Source organism: Pteropus vampyrus, unplaced genomic scaffold (genome assembly GCF_000151845.1).
Source record: "Pteropus vampyrus isolate Shadow unplaced genomic scaffold, Pvam_2.0 Scaffold493, whole genome shotgun sequence".
Lineage (NCBI taxonomy): Eukaryota > Metazoa > Chordata > Mammalia > Chiroptera > Pteropodidae > Pteropus > Pteropus vampyrus.
Genome location: NW_011889274.1, coordinates 538,977 through 560,846, shown reverse-complemented (window position 1 = coordinate 560,846; position 21,870 = coordinate 538,977). Strand labels below are relative to the sequence as shown.

At 36.5% G+C, this 21,870-nt stretch overlaps 1 pseudogene; it reads right to left on the bottom strand.

The window, feature by feature from the left end:
* Window positions 1-13,941: 13,941 nt before the first annotated feature.
* On the bottom strand, window positions 13,942-14,060 carry LOC111732807 (annotated as a pseudogene).
* Between the last annotated feature and the right edge of the window lie 7,810 nt (window positions 14,061-21,870).

Here is a 21,870-nt window from a genome sequence, read left to right as displayed (position 1 = left end):
TTTTCTTTGAGAGCATTTGCCAAATACCAGACTCCTTGAACTTATTTTCTGTCCTTAGAGGAAGTAAGAGACAATCTAAAGTGGTGTGTCTAATGGGAGATACCCTCCTTCCATAAAGCTGGAACCACAACAAGCTATACTCACAATGTCAAGGTGCACTAGAAGTTGGCCAGCCCCAGGCCCAGGAGGCAGCAATAAAATTGCCTGTCCTAAATGCTGTTGCTAGAATGAAGAAGGGAATCTCCCTTGAGAATTCTTAACATAAATCGATTCTCTCAAAAGTTTGTAGCCCAAATACATAATAACTTGGTGGACTGGAAAACCTTAAACAGATACTTTAAGATAAAATGGTCCCTCATTAATAGTGCCCCAGACATCTAGCAGAAACGAATGCAAATCGTCTCTGAAGGAATCCACCTCCCACATAGACCTCAAAAACTCCAATGAATAAAATGCTAAAAAATATTAACTCGGCATCAAAAATCCCAAACCATAGAAAACTTTAAGGCATCATGAATAAGAGCAAGTAGAAACAATAGACAATATAAACTTCAGGTACTAGAGTAAATTATGTTAACTATATTTAAGAAATAAAAAGGGGATTGGACATATGACTAAGAAGAAAAAGACTGAAAAAATTTTTAATAGAACCCTTAGAAATGAAAATTATAATAATTGAATTTTAAAACTCAATGAACTAATTTACTACACGATTAGACCTACTGAAAAGAGAACTCATGAAATGAACTGTAATGCTGAAGAAATTAGCGAGAATGTAGAAAAGAGAGGAAAGAGATTGAAAACACAAAAGAGAAGTTAAAAAGCAGAGAGGATAAAGTAAGATACAGTGGGAGATCTAGGCCAGTGAAGTAAGGCAAGAAAAAAATAAAATGAAAAGTATTGGAAAGGAGGAAACAAACTTTACTTGCACATAACATATCTATATAAAAACCTCTCCAAAAAAATACTGATAGATTTTTTGAATTAATAATAGAGCTTAACATGGGACCTGAATATAACAAAATCAATTGCCCTTCAGCAAAAAGTTAAAAAAAGTATGTTTTAAAAGATATCACTTATGGCATTAAAAAAAATGAGAAGAAACTAGAAATAAATATACCAAAAGATGTTCATGAGAAAAAAATTATAAACTTTATTACTAGACATTTAAAATACCTAAATAAATTAAGACATATTAATGTATAAAAAAAATCATTATCATAAAGATGCCCATTCTCCCCCAACTTAATTTATAGATTCAAGTCATTTCCAATCAAAAACTCCACAGAAAGTCTTATGAGTCTTGACAAGCCGATTCTAAAATACATATGGAAGAGAAAGCAGACAATAAATGATAAAATATGCCTGAAGAAAAAAACTAGGTGGAAGAAGTTGTTTTATCAGATACATTTAAAGCTATATTGATTAATATATAGTGGCATTTGGATTGGAGTAGACAAATATATCACTAGAACAGAATAGAAAACCCAAAGACAGCCTCATGTGTTTATAAAAGCTGTCATTACAGAGCAGTGGGAGAAAGTTGAACTTCCGAAGGATTACGCTAGAACAATTAATTATCCATATTAAAGAGGGGGTGAGGAATCTCACCACACACCAAACTCACTTCTATATGGATTAAAAATTTAAATGTAAAAGGCAAAACCATAAAAAGTTTAGGTGACAATCTGGAAGATTATCTTTATGACTTTAGGGTAGAGAAGGATTTCTTAAGCAAAGTGTGCACATGCATCTGTGTTCTCACACACACATATACACATATACATGTACATCTAACCATAAAGGACAAATTTGACTACATTAAAATTAAGAAATTTGTTCACCAAAAAACACTACGAAGAGACTGAAAAAGCAAGGCAAAGAGTAGGAAACTAACAAAGTGACAAGATGCTCATTCCAGCCTATATAAAGAACTATTACAAATGAATAAGAAAAAGACAAACAATCCAATAGAAAAGAGGGCCAAGATATGAACAGAGATTTCATGGAAGAGGAAAATACAAATGTTTAATAAACAGAGAAAAAGATTCCAATCTCCTTAGTAATTAGGAAAACACAAAATAAGACCATAAGAAGATATGACTTCAATCTTGCCAGATTTGCAAAAATTTAAAAATCACATCATCAAGTGTTGGCAAGGACATGGAAAAACAGAAAGAGTTATATCTGCTAGTAGGAAAGTAAATTGGCAAAAATCACTGGCATAATCTACTAAGGCTGAAGATGTACATCAACTCTAACTCATAGATAAACTGGAGAAACTCTTGCCCTAGGGAACCAAGTAACATGTACGAGAATGTTCAGAGCACCACTGTTTCAAGGTCCAGGGGGCTGCAGAACCAACTCAATGGCTATCAAGAGAGGAATAAGTAAATCAATTATGCTATTTCATATAATGGAATTCTTCGCTGCTGTGAATTACAGCTACATGTAGCAAAGTGGATGAATCTTAGAAACATGTTGAATGAAAGAATTCACCAAAGAATACTTATGATTCCATTTCTATAAAGGTCAAAAATATGTAAATAAAATAATTTATTGTTTATGGACACAGGAGTACATACTAAAACTATAAAGAAAAACAAGGGAATAATAAACTCAAAATTCAGGGTTGTGATTACTCTGTATGTGGAAAGAAGGGGTTGGAACTAGAGGAACACACAGAGGACTTCAAAGGTAATGAGAAAGTACAAGTTCTTTAACTGGGTCATGAATTCCTGGGAATTTATTGTATTATCATTCTTTGGCATTTAAACATATTTCACATATACTCTTTTGTTTCTGCAACATTTGATTTAAAACATTTTAAAGACACACAAATGACAGAAAATATTTATCATGTTTTTAAAACAAAGGATTAAAATCATAAAATAAAATTATCCCCTACCAATTACTAAGAAAGGGAAAACAATACAGTAGAAAAATGAACAAAGGATATGAACATGTAGATCACACAGTAAGAAATACGAATGGCCAATAAATATATAAAAGGCCATTCAACTTCACTAGTCATAATAATGCAAATGAACCAGAACTACATTTCACTCATCAGAATGGAACTATTTTTAAAAATGTAATACTATTAGGATTAGTAAGGGTATGAAGAATGAACTGACAAAGTCTTGTAGAGGGCAATTTGATATTATCTATCAAAATTTAAAATGTAAATACTCTTCCATCCAGCAATTCCATATCTAGGAATCTATCTGATAGAAATACACATACATTTGGTGAAGATGTATATAAAATGTTCATTGTAGTATTATTTGTAATAATGGAAAATTAAAAACAACTTAAATGCCCAACTTAAATTAGAACACAAGTGTATTTTATCACTTTGAAATGTTTTCAACTGCAAGTAGAAATTGCGCCTTAAATAAAGAAGGGCTCATTTTTATCACATAACAAAAATCTGGATAAAACTAGTGCCAGTGTTGTTTCAACTGCTTCACATTGTCATCAAGGACCCAGGGTCTTTTCATGCTGCTCCTCCATTCTCGTGTGTTGATTAGATTATTGTTCTCAGCTCTTCACTCTCCTCTCTGCAGTGTAACCTTGCAGTGTGCTAGAATGGGTTGATATTGGACTTGGCCTTGCAACATGCATTAGTCAATTGAATATAGGTGGAAATAACTGTGTGTGCTAGTTCTAAGCCAAGGTCTTAAGAGGTATCTCATATTTCTATTCACTTTCTTACACAACTGTGATCCATAAAAAGAACCGCCTTAAGGAGCCACTGATACAGAAGAATGAGGAAATACGTAGAATAGACCTGAACTTAACTCACAGCTTGGAGCCAAGCCCAGTCAATCTCAGGTGAGCCTAGCACAGCCAAGAGATAATTCTCACACCTGTGAGCAAGAAAATGTTTATTGCTGTAATCTACTGAGATTTTGACAGCAGAATTGTTTGTTAGACAACAGAATTGACTAATACACTTTGCATGTTGACTTTCCATCATGTGCTTGTGACATTATGGTCTCAAGATGGTTTCAAGCTCCAAAAATCAATAATTGTCTTCAAAGGCAGGAAGTTGAGGATGTAAGGAGAGCTTCCAGGGCAAAGAAAAACCTCCCTGTGACTCCTGCTTTTTTATCAAGGAATAAAGATATTTCCCAGAGGCCTCTCTGCAAATTTTCTCTTATATTTCATAGATCAGAGCTGTGTCATGTGGTCAGTCCAGTTATAAGAGAGGATAGGAAGAAAATTCCTGTAAAGAGAAACATGACTAGCTGGAGTAAGGGCCTACCTTCCCTGAGATCAAGGAATAGCTGGCCCTCTACCTGGAAAAAATCAGGGGCTGCTAGCAAAGCATACATAACTGTGGTGTCTACCATATATATAATGTAATATCGGTCAAAGGACAAATAGAATAAGGTAAATTCATATGTAGTGACATGAAAAATTCTAAAAGATCTAGCATTCTAAAAGAATAGCAAATTTCAAAACAATACATATAATAGCCTCACTTACATTAAAAAATAAGAAATACGAGTTTGGGTGCATATATATGTATGTAAATACACAGAAAAGGGTCTGAAAATATATATCAAACTTTTTTACAGCAGTCACTGATAAGAAAGAGGTGGTTTGGAAGGAAGGTGTGTTTATTTTTTCCCCACAGAAGTCATTTTTTTTTTTATGGTGACATTAGTTAAAATCCAATAAGTTTCAACTGTACATTTTAACAGTAAGGCATATATATTTATATTGTGTGTTCACCTCTCATAGTTAGATCTCCTTCTGTCGCCACATATTTGACCCTCTTTATTCCTTCTACCTCTCCCCTTCCTCCTCCCTCCTACCCTCTGGTAACCACCAGTCTATTGTCCATGTCCATGAGTCTCTTTTTGTTTGTCCTGTTTGTTTGTTGTGTTTAGGTTTATATTTCACATATAAGTGATATCATGTGGTTTCCAACTTTTTCTGTCTAGCTTATTTCGCTTAGCATGATTATCTCGAGGTCCATCCATGTTGTCACAAATGGCAGTATTTCATCTCTTCTTATGTCTGAGTAATATTCCATTGTATATATGTACCACAGCTTCTTTAGCCAATCGTCTATTGTAGGACACTTTCGTTGCTTCCATGTCCTGGCCACTGTGAGTAATGCAGCTATGAACATCGGTGTGTAAATATCTTTTCAGATATGGGTTTTCAAGTCTTCGAGGTGAATACCCAGTAGAGGGATTGCTGGATCATATGGTAGATCAATTCTTAGTTTTTTGAGGAACCTCCATACTGTTTTCCATAGTGGCTGTACCAATTTGCAGCCCCACCAGCAGTGTATGAGGGTTCCTTTTTCTCCACATCTTTTCCAACATTTGTTATTACTTGTCCTGTAATTTCTTGTCCATAAATTACTTGTCCATAAATTTCAAAATGGATGATAGCTATTCTAACAGGTGTCAGATGGTATCTCCTTGTGATTTTAATTTGCATTTCTCTAATAGCTAGCGATGCTGAACATCTTTTCATATGTTTCTTGGCCATTTGTATGTAGGAGGGTATGTTTAAAAGGACTTTCTCTATTTACTCTATATACTTCAGCATTGTTGGAATTTTTAAGAACATTAATTTAGGGATTACTTCTTTCAAAATTTACTTTTCATTAGAAAACTAAAAGATATATACATGAGAGAACTGAACAATGAAAGAAAATGGGCTAGGAGAAAGTCTTTTTTTTTTTTTTTTTTAATTCAAAGGATACAAAAGGTTTTTCTGTATAATCCAATCAATTTCTGGCTCCTCGGAATAAAACAAAATCACTCAGACGAGGTGTTTTGTTTTCCTGTTGCCATGTCTTTAAAACAGAAATCTCCTTTAAAGTCCTACCTCTCTTGTTAATAACAGTTTCATTAAGAATGTCAGGCATTAATCTCTATACACCCCAGACTTTCCGAACTGGCTAACTCAGAGGCCAGATTATTTATTGTTTGAATTGTTTGTTGCAAAATACATGCTCTTATACTCACCCTTGCCACCACCTATGGGAGACATAGGCACTTTTGTATAAATTCAACCTGCCTGAAATGAAATCGTTCTTCACGTTAAAAGCCATGTGTATAAAATCAAAGATGTTACCAGATCTAAAGATGACTGACATAGACTATAACCTAAGTTCAAAAAACGGTTTTTATAGAAAATATTTCTATATTCTAAGCACTCTTTTTAATGTAAGAAAGATTTCTGAATGAACCAAATGAGACAGAGTAGGGCACTTATTTCTTTTATAAAAGTTCCTATAATAACTCTGTGAAAACTTCTTTGTTTTATAAAAAGATTATAAACTTGAAACTATAAAATATTTTTTATTTCAATTCCATTAAGAGCTTAACTAAGAACAAAACTGAGAGCTGGTTTCCAAAAGAGATGATTAAGTTGCACTTCCTCCCCCACAAAGGGCTTATAATTTGGTAAGAGATACAGAAGTAAAAATAGATGAATTTAGTCAAATGAGTAATCACCTTTAAAAAGGTAGAAATGTAATGAGACAGAAGGAATTGTATTTTCTAGAATTCCTCTCAGGAAAAATATTATATGAGCTTGGAAAAAATACTTGGATAAGTGGCTTTGGGGCAAGTTCTGGGGATGAGAAGGAAGGAGATCAGTATCTGAGCAACCGCCTCCTGACCCACACTGCAGTTTTGTTCAGTGGTTATTAGGTTTGTATAGTAGGAGGCCCCTGGTCGTTCTTTGTGCTCTTTGTGCCTTGTGCTCTCCTCTCCACACAGCGCAGCCTCTCCTCCAAACAAGTGTGGACAAAGCGTAAGGAGAGATCGATGTCATATTTTAGGTTTTGAAACCATCTGAGCACTTTTATTTCAATCATTGCTGCAAAGAAACAGCAAACTGAGTTTCTTGTTAATGCCAGAAACACACTGAGGTCTATACTGTGTAGATAAAATGCTTTTTTAAAGCATTTAGTTAAATTTGTGAACTTCCACTACACTGTTTCATCCTGAGGAACCGGCACTTCTCTCCTGAGCTCCAGACTTACGTCAATCATCTCCAGAGTTAATCTCCTCATCTTTCCCCAGCTAGCCTACCTTCCTTACCCTAGCAAGTAAAATATCATCAACCACTTGACTCACACCAGAAACATGGGGGTCAGCCCTCACTCCTGTCTGAACCATCCACTCTATGAGTCACTGTTTGACCAGTTCTACCTACTAAGTATCTTTCAAATGAATCTCTGTAAACTTCATTCTCCATGTCACTATCTTAGTTCAGACCCTTATCATACCTGTCTTCCTTCCCGCAATAGCTCCCTATGTGGTATCTCTGCTCCAGTCTCATCAGCCTCTAGCTGTTCGTCTTTCTACTATTGCCCAGTTATTTTTTAAAATGGTCATTTGATTATGCATACATGAGAGAACTGAACAATGAAAGAATATGAGCTATCATTCAGGGCTATCATTCGCAAACACGAAGTTCAAACCTTTTAACATGGTGTGCAAAGTGCATGATCACCTGTCCTTGCCAGCCTTTTCAATCTTGTCTCCCATCACTCCCACATACAAATCCTGTCCTACCCACATTAAACTACTCATGAATGCCACACGCACCTTCTCTGGACCATATGGAGATACAGCAGTGAACAGTAACACATGGCTCCAGCCCCCATGGAACTCAAGGACCTTGCAGGTCCTTTAAGGTAACACACTCTCTCAGGTTTCTGTACCTCCATACATGCTGCCTCATCTGGCCCCATTACTGGCTTGTCAGAGACAAAACCTCACTTGGCCCAGCCAGTGGCTAATGGGGGGACCCCGAGCAAATTACTTTTACTCTTCTGAGTTTCAGTCCTTCATCTATAACGTGAATAGGTAGCACGAATACTCTCTAAAATTTCTACCAAGGTTATAAATTTAAAGAATAATTTTAAACTTCAAAATTAGACTAGAGTCTTCAGAAATGTTTCAACAAGTAGTGATGTTTAAACTACTGAGGGCAGCACTGCTAACATGTCAAAATTGCCGAGTTTTCTTCCACAACAAAAGAAAGGATTAATATTCCAAGCTAGGTATGCCCTCTACCGACTTTTAAGCAAGGCTGCCCTATTACGGTATAGTTTTATTTAACTAAAGTACTTTGTAAATTTGAAATTTACACTAAAAATGCTTTGGTCATTCCTGTGCTATTTTTCCATGAAGTCATTATATAAATGCATTCCCTGAATTTCAAGGAAAAGGAAGGTGACCTCACCCGTGAAAGACTATTTCTTTTGCATCTAACAAAAAGAAAGCGGGGCCTTTGGCCTTTTTTCCCAGTCTCCCAGAATCCAAATTTACACCATTGAATTACAAATAAATCTTCTGGAACAGGATCAGACATTGCCAATGCTATCTTCAGCCCCAAATGCCGCCAGCTTTGATATAGTTTTAATCTAGGTTCAGAAGTTAACTTTTAGAGAAAAATCTTTATTTTAAGGTGGAACAAAATTGTGAAACTCGCATATAATTAACCAAATCATGAAGTTTTTATTTTGATTCTTTCACTGGATTTTTAAAGGAAAAAGGTTCTTATCCAAGCACACTTAAAAGTGCATTATTATTGTACTGGTGTGTTTCCTGGGTTTGATATTGAACTTGGATTGTATAAGTTACTTAAAACTAATATGATATTGTATGTTAACTATAAAATGAAAAAAATAAAAATATAAAAATTTTTAAAAATATGTTTCTTATATAGCTGAGGGAAGTTAGATGAAGGGTATATGAGATTCGCTGCACTATTTTTGCAACTTCTTATGAGTTTATAATTATTTCAAAATAATAAGCCAGGTTCTGCCTCATGAATTAATGAATCTAGTCAGTGATCCCCAATGGCTGCTAACATCACAGAAAGAGAGTCAGCTAGAAATGACGCACCTCCTGATGGAAGCACATAGCACCATCCATGAAGGAGTCTCGCCAAAAGGCAAACATGAGTGTGATCAAACCTGGATCCAACGACCAATTTATAGGAAATACAGAGAGCTGAGGAATATGTTAAGAGACCTCACAAAGGTGTAATCAGCAAGATCCAGACTATGTAAATTCTACAGAGGAAATTATTTCATTGTGTCAACAAATTGCAGAGAGACACAGAGATAGAGGAAGAGAGACAGAGATTGGGGGATAGAGGGGAATCTATGGAAAAAGGCTTAAATGTATATCGACCGATTGCAATGCATGCACCTTATTTAGATCCTGATTTGAACAAACTGTAAGACTAAAAAAATTCTATAGCATTTAAAAGATAATTAGACATTTTAATACTCATTTGGTATGTTACGATATTAAAGAACTATTAACATTGAAATAAATAATTAAAAGTCTAAATTTTATATATATAATACATTTCTTAAAGTATGTTAATGACATCTTTCTAAATATTTAAATCGTTTTTTGTATGGAGGATGAACTCCCTCCATACATTGTCGGAATTAGTTGGAATTAGACACAAAAATGAACCAAAGCATTGGCCTGCAGCGAGTACCTGGTCACTGTGAGAAAAAGAAAAAAAGAAGGTTGAGAATTAAGACAGTGGCTTAAATTTGTCCTCCTTTTCAAGTGAGATTCCACAGCCCTTTTACTGTAACATTAAACACTGCTTCACAAAACTAAGACTGAGAGAGGTATCTTTCATCAACCTGGGTGGTTCCAGATGCAGCAGTAAAGAAAACCTGACTAGAAAACACTCTGTTCCATTAACCTGAGATAGGGTTGAGGAGAAACTTCAATCACTGCTCTTGTTCTTAAGTGTTTATTATCTGGACAAATTACCACTTCCACCTAAGTTTCCCGCAGTTCTTCTCAGCAAACAGGTGAATGTTTTTAGAGAAGTGCTAACTAAATTTGAAATTTAAAAGTCTTGATATTTTAGGTGCGTTTTCACCTTTCCCCAGGAATTTTTCAGCAAAACTTCATTGACATCTACCTTTTTCAGAAATATTTGTCTTTATTATATTCACTGTCCTTTGGAATTTGAGAGTAGAGTTCAAAGTTTAATAAACCTAGTTCTCAGGAAATAGCTGAGATTTTATAAACACACCGAGGGTAGACTGACTTGCAATGATTGCCCTAATCTTCCCATTTAAGGGGGCTGCTCAGCTATAATAAAGAACTGAATATCCCTTGGGTTGGCAGCAAGAGGGAGAAAAGGAGATGGCTCCTATGATTGGTTTTTTAAATCTCTGAGGAAGAGCAATAAAGATATATAGAGAATTCATGGGTTTGCATATAAACCCAGATATCAGCTTCTGCCTGCCTTCCACCCACCTGTTCTAAGGTGACCTCCTTCCAATATATTTTTTCTTTGATCAGCTTCAGCATGGCATCAAAACTGAAGCAGCTTCTCTGCACCAGGGTACTGTCATTCACTACCAGCCACAGACTAGACCCCCTGGACCATGGGTTCTCCTGCTGCCTCAACATAGCATCACCAGGTTGATGAATGGGGCAGCCGCATTTCCCTGTGTTGTCCGCCCCTCTCTTTCCTAGAATCATCCCTCAACCTAATCTCACTGGACTATTAGACTTTGCTGAAAGAATTGTTTGCAACAATGCGAACAATTGGCAATTAAATATCCTGTTCTTAAAAGACTTTTAGCTACCCCACTTTAATTCCTTCATACAAGAAATATGTACTGATCATCTACAACATGCCAGATACTGTCATTCACTGCCAGCCACAGTTGAGGTTGGGGGTTATATTGGTCAGGGTGAAACTACAGATAACAAAAACTATACCAGCTAATTTAAGCAGAGAGTGATTTGAAACAAAATTTAGATGCTCTATTTAAAAAAAAAAAAAAGTCATTGAAGAGAGAAGGTTTCAGGATGAGCAAGGCAATCACAGGTGTGCTGCTCAGATCTCTCTTTGAGAAAGAACCTGCTCCAAGAAATGTTAACTGACAGCCTCCAGCTGCCACTGTTTGGGTCCGCCACAGCATGCACAAGAGGCCACATATTCTCCAGGGTCTGAGCACAACAGGAGTTCTAAACCATGCTCCTCCTGCCTACTGCCAGGTTTCTCTAATGAACAGTCTTTTCCTGGAGAATCTCCATCAGCCTGGCCAAGACTTTCTCAGAGCTACACTGCAATCTAAGTTTCTTCCTACCCAACTCTCCTTCCTTCTAGATGTCAGAACTTTATCATGGTCCCTGTCCACTCCTGCTACCTCCCCTTTGGTTCCTCACAAGCATTTCCCCCAATAAATATCTTATACGTCTAATTCCAACTTGACCTGTTCTTCCCAGCCACCCGAACTGACTTGACTTAACTGATAAAGTCCACCTGATCCTGTGGACTTTATCAGTTGCCTCCAGAAACAACTCCCAGAAAAATGCATTGAAATGGTCTACCAAAGGGGCCACAGCTGCCACTATCAGAAAGTTAGGGAGTTGGGTAGCCACCGCCTCAATGGCTGAATTCAAGAAACTGAGTACCTCTAGTGCTATCGAAGCCACAATGTCCTATTCTCAACACCCACGAAGTTTAGAAGAAATACTACAGCTGCCATGAGAGGGGGAAAAAAATCCACAGGCCCGTGCTTATCAGTTATATAGAATTGAAATCATCTTCTCTCAAGTCTTGGCTTTTCTTTTCGTAGTATTTATGTGATTTTTGATGAACAGAGTTATTTTTAATGTAGTTGAATTTATCAGTCTATTCCTTTACAGTATATGCTCACTGTATCTTGTTTCAAAAGTCTTTGCAACCCAAGGGCAGAAAGATATTCTCCAATATTTTCTTCTTAAAGCTTTAAGTTTTCACCTTTAACGTTTAAGTCCTTAATCTTTCTAGAATTGATTTTGTATGTGGTATGATTAGTAATCCATTTTTTCCCCATAAAACAGCTGATTTTCCCAGGACTTTTTATTGCATAGTCCATTTTTTACCACTGTTTTGAAATATACTACTTCTATTATGTCTTTCCATACCTGGATAGGTCTGTTTCTGACTCTGTTCTATTGCATTGACCTGTTTATCTACCTATGCACCAATGACACATTGTCTAAAACACCATACACTGCATAATATGTTTTATAGAAGTCAGTTCTCCATCTCATTGTTCTTCAGGAATGTATTGGTCATTTTGGGCTCTTTGCTTCTCAATTTAAATTTTAGAGTAAGTTTTTCAAGGTTCACAAAAAACTCCTTTTAGGTTTTTTACTGGAATTTTATCGAATCTATTGATCAATTTGGAGACAAATTACTTAATGATATTGAACCGTTCTATCCTTAAAAATGACTCTTCATTTTTTAAATGTCTTTCAAAAAGTTCTATGATTTTCTCTGTAAAGTTCCCCCATATCTTTTATGCAATTTATACATAGGTACCTTTTATTTTGTTAACTATTATAAATGTTAGATGTTAAAATCTTGCTCTTTAACTGTTTATTGTTGATGCACAGAAATGCATTTGATTTTTGTATAATTGTTTTACATCTGGCAACTTTGTGAAACTCTCTTATTAAGTCTAATAATTTGCCTATCAACTCTTGGAGGTTAAACAATCATATCATTTGAAAATAATTACAATTTTTCTACATTCTTTCAAATTTTTATAATTTTTATTTCTTTTTCTTGGCCTCTTATACGGGATAAGATATCTAGTACAAAATCGAATAGAAGTGGTGATAGCATACATTCTTATCTTTTAAACAGAATATTTTTAACAATTCATCATTAAATATTGTGCTGTTATTTACCTCTGTCTCTCACCCCTGACCCACCCCTTTGTACTCTGCTCTATGATACCAAGGCTGGAAACCTACCTACTATATTTCCCAGACACCAGCTTCTTGTTAGATTCTGCCAATAGGAGGTACTGATGGGAGACTGGAAGGCAGGAGGAGAGGAGAAGGGACTCCCTGTTTTCTAGCTTCTGTTAATATTCCTCCTACAGCAGCAAATAATTTCATCTCTCTAAGACTTTTGACACTCCAGTTGCCAAACCGCAGAGTGCCCTCTGGTAAAGCACTATTTCTGCAGCATAACCGCAACAATTACCAGCCCCCTAAGAGCCAGAAGATGCTTCCCTTAGAGGTATAAGATATATGAGCTTCACAAAATGAATTGAGACTATTTCTTCTTTTCCTGTTCCTAGAATAGTCTGAGTACAATTAGTAATCTTCTACTTAAAGGTTCAATAGAACTTGCCAGTGAAGCCATCTGGCATGGTATTTTCTTAAGGGAATATGTTAAACTACTAATTTAATTTCTTTCTTGAGTCATTATCATTTAGGTTTTTTATCTTTTCATAAGACACCTCCGGGAAATTTTAATTTTCAAGAAACATGTCCATTTGGGCTAAAAAAATTATAGGCAAAATGTTATTCATTATATTCTTAAATTTTCTTTCAATCTCCCCATCATCTGTAGAGGGGAGAATATATTTCAAATAATTTTCAAATAATTTTGATTTCAAATAATTTCTATTTGTGCCTTCTCTCCTTTTTGATCACTTTCCCCAGAGGTTTGTCAATTTTATTAATCTTTTCAAAAATATGACTTGTGTGTTTTGATATTTTCTATGGTTTCTTTGTTTTCTGTTTCATTAATATATGCTATCTTTATTATTGTCTTACTCTTCTTTGAAGGAGTTTATTTGGCTAGTCTTCTAATGTCTTAAGTTTAATGCTTACTTCTTCAATTTTTGGCCTTTCTTGTTTTAATATTTGCATTCATGAGTGCATATTTTCCTCAAATTATTATTCTGGCCACACTTTACAAATTATTTGTTTTATATTACTGTTTAATATAAACAATTATATGTTTTTATTATAATTTCTTCTTTAAATTTATAAATTTTTTTAGAAGTATGGTTTTTTTAAAGACACTTTTTTTTTTTAGGCGAGGCAACCTTTGGTTGACCTCACAGATTGCAAAGACCTTGTCAGCTTACAATCCCTTATTTTTTATTTTTTATGCCTGCAGCACCTGGTCTTCCTAGGTGTTCTCCCATCCAAGTACTAACCAGACCCGACCCTGCTTAGCTTCCGAGATCAGATGGGATCAGGCTTGTTCAGTGTGGCATGGCTGTAGACTAGAAGTATGTTTTAAAATTTCCTAAGATTGTGGGACCAAGATTATCAATTATGTTACTGAAATACACTATATCCTTTCTGATTTTGTTTAATCTGCTTAATTTTTTAATTTCTGAGAAAGATAAGTTAAAATCTCCCACTCAGCTCTCAGATATGTCTGGCAGCTCTACCTCTTGTCTCTTTGCATCTCTGTCAATTTTGCTTTATGTCTTTTAAAGTGTGTTATTAGTACCTACCAATTTAGAATTTTCATTTCTCCAGGTGAATTGAATATTATGTGGCAACCCTTTTCATCTCTAATAATATGCTTTCTTTTAAAGCTTCTTTTGTCTTACTTAATATTGCTACATTCTCTTGTCCTGATCCTGTGGACTTTATTATATATAGTTATGAGTCTATGTAAGGAATTGAAAATGGGTAACCACTTCCCAGGCTCAAATGACTCCAGCACTTCTTTTCCCTTGCTATAGCATGATGGCTTTTGAATTATTTATGGATGGATTCTCCTTGCAGGCAGCCTTCAAATGGTCATCTTTGCCACAACAGCAACATGGCCAACCTTCCTCCAAGCTTCCATTCAGTGGCCCTATAAGCAACTGTATTATGAATGTAGGCATCCCCGCTTCATCTCTGGAGTCCAAGCTATATCTGCACAGAACAGAATTATCATTGTCTGAAAGCTGCACTGATAGAATTCCATCTTCCCTGAGCAATGAAGCCTCAAAAAGGGTCTATACTAACAGTTGTTTCTTCATCAATTAAAGCATACAAATAACCACTTCAAAATGTCTTAAGCTGAAATAGTATCCTTTTTCAACTCATCTATCAAGGTCATTATCAACATGAACCTACTAACCTTACTTGAATAAAATGGCTACCATAACTGATTAAATGAATGTATTAGGAGATAGTTGACTGAAATCTAAATTGTATATCAAAAAGCTTCCTTTTAATCATGCTTTTTTCGTGATGACATGATGTGGGTACCTGACTTAGCAGAGATGACACAATAAAGTAAGAAGAGGGGAAGTAGCGGAGGAACAAAGATTCAGTTCTGTGGTATGGCACTTACGTGACCTTGAGCACATTAATTAATCTCCCTTGTCCTAGATTTCTTTATTTGCAAAATGGTAATAAAAAGATCTACCTCAAAAGGACTTAATTAATTAAAGTATGTAAATTTAAATGGGCACTCAATAAGTAAATGTTCTCTACTCATTTCCTCCCAGTCTAGGAGAAAGATCCTTCTTGAAAGCAGTGATACAATTGTGCTGATGTCTGTGAAATGAAAATTCACAACTTTTTTTTGGAAGAGATAAATATTTCAACAATGGACCAGCTCCACCCTTGCCTGTCTTTACTGAACTAAGTCCAAGCTATGTCTACGCAGAACAGACCTGAATTAAAACCTAACAAAATCTTACCATGACCATAGGATTCAGCTGTAAACTGAAATTTGTGTCATCGAGTCTTAAGTTAAAAAACTCTGCTGGTATTCCTCAGATTTGACAAACTCAGCATACACCTTTTTGAATTGCTAAAGTTAAAAAACTAATTACTATTGTATAGCCTGAAACCTTGGAGAGTTTTTAAGCTAGAATTCAGAAGATGTTAGAGAGCAGCACCTGCTGGCAAACTGTGATACTGCAGCCCACCTGGTCATTAAGTGAAATGGATGGTGTGGCCATTGAAAATCCCAGGGTCCCAGAAGCAGTCCTACATTCAAAAGGAGGAAGCAATTCTCTCTCCCATCTCTCAGTCACCCCTCCAACCACCAAGAACTGTGGATTTACCTCCTAAACAGCTCTCAGAGTCTTCCACATTTCATCCCCATGCTTACTACCCCAGTGCAGGCCACCATCTTTTATTGCCTGGATTCCAGGAACAGTCTCCTAAGTGATTTCTCAGATTCCAGTCTGTTCTTCACACAATGGTGGTTTTTATACAGCACCATTATGATCATGTCACTCCCTGCCCAGTAGTTTCTCGTTAAAGATGTAAATCTTTTACCATAGAATTACCAGAATCTTCTCTTCAGCATAGTTGTCCTTCTTCCCTCCCAGCATCATCTCTGTGCACAGCCTGCCTCCATTCTTTGCTCTAGCCACAGTGAAACCTATGAATTCAGAAAGTGATCTTCAGAAAGAAAAATCAAAGAGCTGTGCTAGCTCTTAAGAACACTATATATAGACCACCAAAAGTTACCTTTTTGACCTTGGTAAGTATTATAGCTAATAAATGACTTTCTGACCTCATTATGCCAAAATACTGATCAAAATCTAGCAACACATTCAGGGGAATTAGGTCTAGAACATTTTCCATTCTTCCAAATACTCATCGTAGCTGTTACTTTATCCATCATTCAACACTTCCCCCTATATTGACATCACTGTCTACTGTATCCAGCCCCAGAACCGCCTTCATTTGAACAGGCAGTTCCAAAGAAACAAGCCACCAGTTAAATAAATGAATCTGGGCTTCCTCTAGAATCTGCTAATGCTTTCGAATAAACATGCTCAGTGGGATAGAATAAGATAGTGGGCTCCAGGACAAAAGGAAATTTGTCAGGCAGATGTTGCTTTTGTGCAGTTGACTATTCCTTAAAAGCTTCAAATAAGACTAACAGAAGACAGGGAGCCAGGGTAGAGGGGTAATTTTCTTTAGCCTGTTCAGTGCTTTCTCTACTTTTACATGTGGAGACAGCCTGGTTGAATTTCCAGGTCTAATGGATTCCTCACACACGTTTAGTGATTTGGATCCTTTTAAGCATTACACGGTCCATATTAAAAATTCTGTACAAAATTATTTTTTCCTAACAAATACATTGACTTTCTACTTCTGTTTATTAATCTTCTGGCTGAAAATGGCCTTTCTTCCTTAACCTCTGTTCCCTGTATCTTATGGGCTCCAAAATAATTATATTTTAGGCTATAAATTCTCCCATTTTCTTCTTAGCCAGATATAATTTGAAGCAGAGAATTTAGAAAAATCCATTTACCTGTGGTTTGGTTTTTATTTATTTGAGGATGATTTTTTTTTTAGAATTTGGGTGATCTCTTTTTTTTAGCATTTTATTTTACTTTATTATTAGTTTCAAGTACGCAGTACATTGGTTAGACATTTATATTGTTTTTGAAATGATCCTCCCAATTACTCTATCACCCATCTGACTCTACACATAACCGTTATATTACTGCTGACTACGTTCCCTATGCTGTGCTCGCCATCCCTATGCTGACTACATTCCCTATGCTGTGACCATCTGAGGACAATATTTTTAAATATAATTTTAAATGTAATAGTTTTACTTCTCCTTATTTAAAAAGAAAAGTTTTCTTGAGATAAAAATGGAAAATTTTAAACCAACATCCTACTGAATGTCAAGCTAAAGATTCATTGTCTCCATCTTGCAATCATCACTCCTGATGTGATTATACAGTATATAAGATGGGAAGAAATTTATCTTCTTTCTAGTATATTAATTAGATATCTTTAATGAAGAACTAGGCAAAATTATAATAGTTGCATTAAAAATAGGCCTGTCTTGTACCATATATCAAAATATTCAATGATTATGGTATAATTTTTGTATAAATAATGATTTACTCAACTATTGTAATGCAACTTCAAGGTCATGGAACCAGGAATTGATCTGAGTCTGAAAACCTGGGTCCAAGTCTGTGACCTTCTGTTTACCTACTGAGTGGCTTTGATCAGGTCTCCCTGCTCATGGCACTAAGGATTGATATGATCATTGATACCGTGTGGAAATGAAATGTAATAAATGTCACAGTCTTCATTTTCCTAAATCCAATTAAATCTGGCCCCATCCCTTCCATGGACATTGTTGCTGACCTTTCCAAAATCCACTCCAGTGCTCTCTCTTCCTAAACTAATTTCTTCCAGATGTCTACCCTTTTCCCAGCCCCAGCCCCAGCCCCAGCCCAGCTGAGTGAATCCTAAGTGGTCCTAACAGAATACCTTGCCTGTAAATGGACTTGGAAAAGGCATGGGGTTCAATTCTGGCTTAAGACATACAGGGAAGCTGGGAAGCTTCCGGAAAACATTTTCTCTATCTTTGAAAGAGACACAAAAAAAGATAATCTCTTCTCCACTGGATATAAGCATGTGTAAACATAGAACCAGGATAGCAACTTGTAACTTTGAGGGAACACAGTCTGAGGATAAGATCAATGATCTGAAAATTGCAGAGAAGAAAGATAAAGAGAATCTGGGTCTTCAGTGGCATTTTTGATTTGCAGGTTAACTAACTTTTAAGCCACCCTGCCTTTATACTGCATGTTGTCTACAATAATAAAATTCCTTATTATTTAGCTAGCTGAATCTAAGTTTTTGTTTGTTTGTAGCGAAAGGCATCATAACTGCTACATGTACCAATATGCCAAGTTTTGTCAGAAGTCCAATATTAGTCATTTTTAAGAATCTCCTACCTGTTGGATCAGTTAAGAACTATGGGAATTACAAGGCCTAGTAGGATAATGTAGTCCATATTTTTTCTTTGACATTCTTAATGTGTTAGCTTTGTTCTCAAACTAGCTCCTTTCTTGGTTACAAGAGTTAGTTGTAATTCCAAACATGACGACGTCCAGGAGAAAAGAAAAGCTTTGTCGTAATTCCTCTAGAAGATTTCTCCTCACAGCTCATTGGCCAAAATTAGGTTACATGACTCTTCTTAAACCAATCACTGGCAAGGAAGCACTACCATAGTTGTCATAATCGGGATTTACCCCACAACATATGAAGGGAAAATTAACACTCAAGCAAAACTGGGCTCTAGGGGCAAATAAGATAAGGCTAATGTGTGTTGTCGAAGCATCAGTAGTGTCCACCAGATATATGGTGTCTCATTTAGTTCTCACAATCATATCAAATCTCACATTCCACATGTATAGATGGAAAAGCCAAGACTCTGAGAAATTAGGTGACTTGCCTAAGGCTACACAGCTCATAAACTATAGAACTGGGGTATGATTCTAGTTCAATCTGATCTCAGGGCTTCGGAACTGCTACAAAATGTTACTTGATTTCTACTCAGCTGTGGGAATGTGCAGTCTTGGACACTGAAATAAACACCCCCTCATCTGGGACTCTAGGAGTACAGAGAGAGTTGTGCCAAAAAACACCTTTTTAGTTATTTACTGTATCAGCTTAACATAGTGAGAACAACCTTTTTCTGTCCCACATGGATTCAGGGAATCACACAGGAATCTGCCTATCACTGGGTTGGCCACAACCTAAGGAAGTTCTATCCACTGTCTAAGAGGCCTGCTCTGAATTTAGACTTTAGCCATAGCAGTTAATAACTTAAGTGCAATAAAATTAGCTTCAAAGTGTCCATGCAGGGTGAAAGATGGAGTCAATTTAGCAGTATCCTATCTCCTTTTCTAGCCAACAGGAGATAGGAAAAGCTGGGCCTGGGTGGGTACAGAACCCAGTAGACATACATGAGCTAGAAAACAGTAGAGAATAGTGTTAAGCACAGAGCCCATGGAATCTGACATGAGTTCAAACCCTGGCTACGCCACTAGCTGCATGACCTTGGCAAGTCACCCAGCTTCCTTATGTCGTATCTATAAAATGAGGATGGCACCAAGAGAGACAATATGGGCACATGGGCCCTACCAGCTAGCTGAAGTACATGTCATGGCTTATGCTAAGGTCATAGGAGAAAACAGAGGAATTCCAGGTACCAAGCAGAATCAGAAAGAAAGTATCCAGGTAAGGAGACATCACAGGGATAATCAAGGGGAAGGCCATATCTTAAGAACTTCGGATAGTGCCTAAGAGTGTGGTTCATGTTGACAGGACAGTCATAACCATTTCCAAATCTGCTGCCCTTTCTGTAGCTACAGTGAGCAGTCATTATAAATAACTGGAACAAACACAGAAGAATAGCAGGACCAAAAGAAGTTGCCTCCTGACAACTTCATATGTATGTAGCAAGGTTGCAAATTTACTTACACTTCACTTAAAAATTCTGAGAAAATGAAATTCCATTATTTTTTATTAATTAAGTTCTCTTGCAAGTTCCCTATTCCCCTTGGAAGCAGAAAGAGAGAATCCCAAAATCTAAACAGAGTCCTTAGATAATTTGATGTCCTTTAGATAAGTGTTCAGTCTTTGAGATGTCCTTGCTTCTTCTCTTCTCCAAGATGATGTTCGAGAAAGAGAAGGAGTCCTTGATCCACATATTATCCTCTGCTGCAAAAAGCCTACACTGGGCTCGTTCCTGGACCTTTTGAAGTAACTAGCATCTGGAGGGGTGCTAGTGCCTTTTGCAGAAGCCCATACCTAGGCTAAGCTGGGCTTGCCTTTTGTGGTTCCACAATGGCTGGTGGTTCTCCCTAGCCTACTGGCATCTTTCACCTGGCCACTGGCCTATGTAGCTGAGGGGGTCACCTTCCTCATGCATGCCAGATGCCAAGGTGGCTCTCATTCAGTGCCCTTCCCTATCTGCCTCGGAGTGGAGGGAGGCACTGGACACTTCTAGGTCTCCTCCACACTACATAAACTGATGCAGAAATTTCCTGGGGGAAGAGGAAATTTCCTAGCGGAAATTTCCAGAGTTCCAAACCTAAACTGAAGGTCCTTGAAGGTCTTGCCCAACATACCCATCCCCTACTGCCTCTCTTTCTTTCTACTTCTCAAGCCTCTCTTTCTTTCTCCTCCCATCCCCCCAGCCAGAAGGAGTAAACTTTCACTTATTTCCTTTACCTCTCTTGCTGGGACTTGCCCATAGTCCTTCACTTTCTCCTCCTCCTTCCAGATTTCTTAGGGAGGGGGAGGGAGAAAAGGGGGTAATATTCAAGAAAGAAAAAGATCACCTTACCAATAACATGAGCTAAATTTGAAGATTTATCACAAATATGAAACTTATAACTCTAAGAAGAAGAGATCTCTGTTAAATTCTCAGAGAGCCTCCTTAAAAACAGGCCAGCAATGATTTGAGGGTGTCCTTGTATAAAGACAACATAAATGGCATTTGAATTTGCACATAATTGAGATGCATAAGTACATCTAGAGCAACAAGGTATGCAAAACTTGTGATTCCCAAGGCTTTGACCACAGGAGAAGAGGATATGACTGTTATGCTAATAAGCTCATTAATATCATGAATATAATTAACAAATGAAATTGATTATCACCGGCAAGCATTCATTAAAAGAAGTTAAGTTGCTATGCTCCAACCGCACAAGTAACAATTTTGCTTTGTTTGTCAGGAAGCAGTCTTTTCATCTTTGCTCATTTATTACCACTAAACGGATAAATACCTGGGAATGTGGGCTCAGCTCATTACTTATATATATTACCTTGATTATAATTTGACCTCATGCACATTTCAGTTATAAGAACCTTACAAAATATCACTTCTATTTATAACACAGCCTCATCTGCCAAGTCTACAGAGAAATAACATCCTAATTGGAAAGAATAAAAGGTTACCTTTGCGTGTAAACTGCACATTCATTTAGTCATCGATTTTATTTCTTTCTAATTATCAGTGGTTGTGCATCTCCTGGTAGCTTGGCTATAGTTGTTTTTCCTCCTAATAACTCCTGAGAAATGGAAACCCTAGTGATCAGATCAGTAGATTGGAAAGCTGTGGTTTTAATGTGCAGTTTATCGGGGCCATCAAGAATTAAGAAATATTCAAGATTCAAACTTCAACTTTCATGAGACTATGATTCTGAGGCCAAAGGCCTATTTTCACCTGACTCCTTTACTATCTGTGTCATAAGACATGCATCTTCTTTTTTATTTAAAGTAAACTAATGCTCTTGACATTACA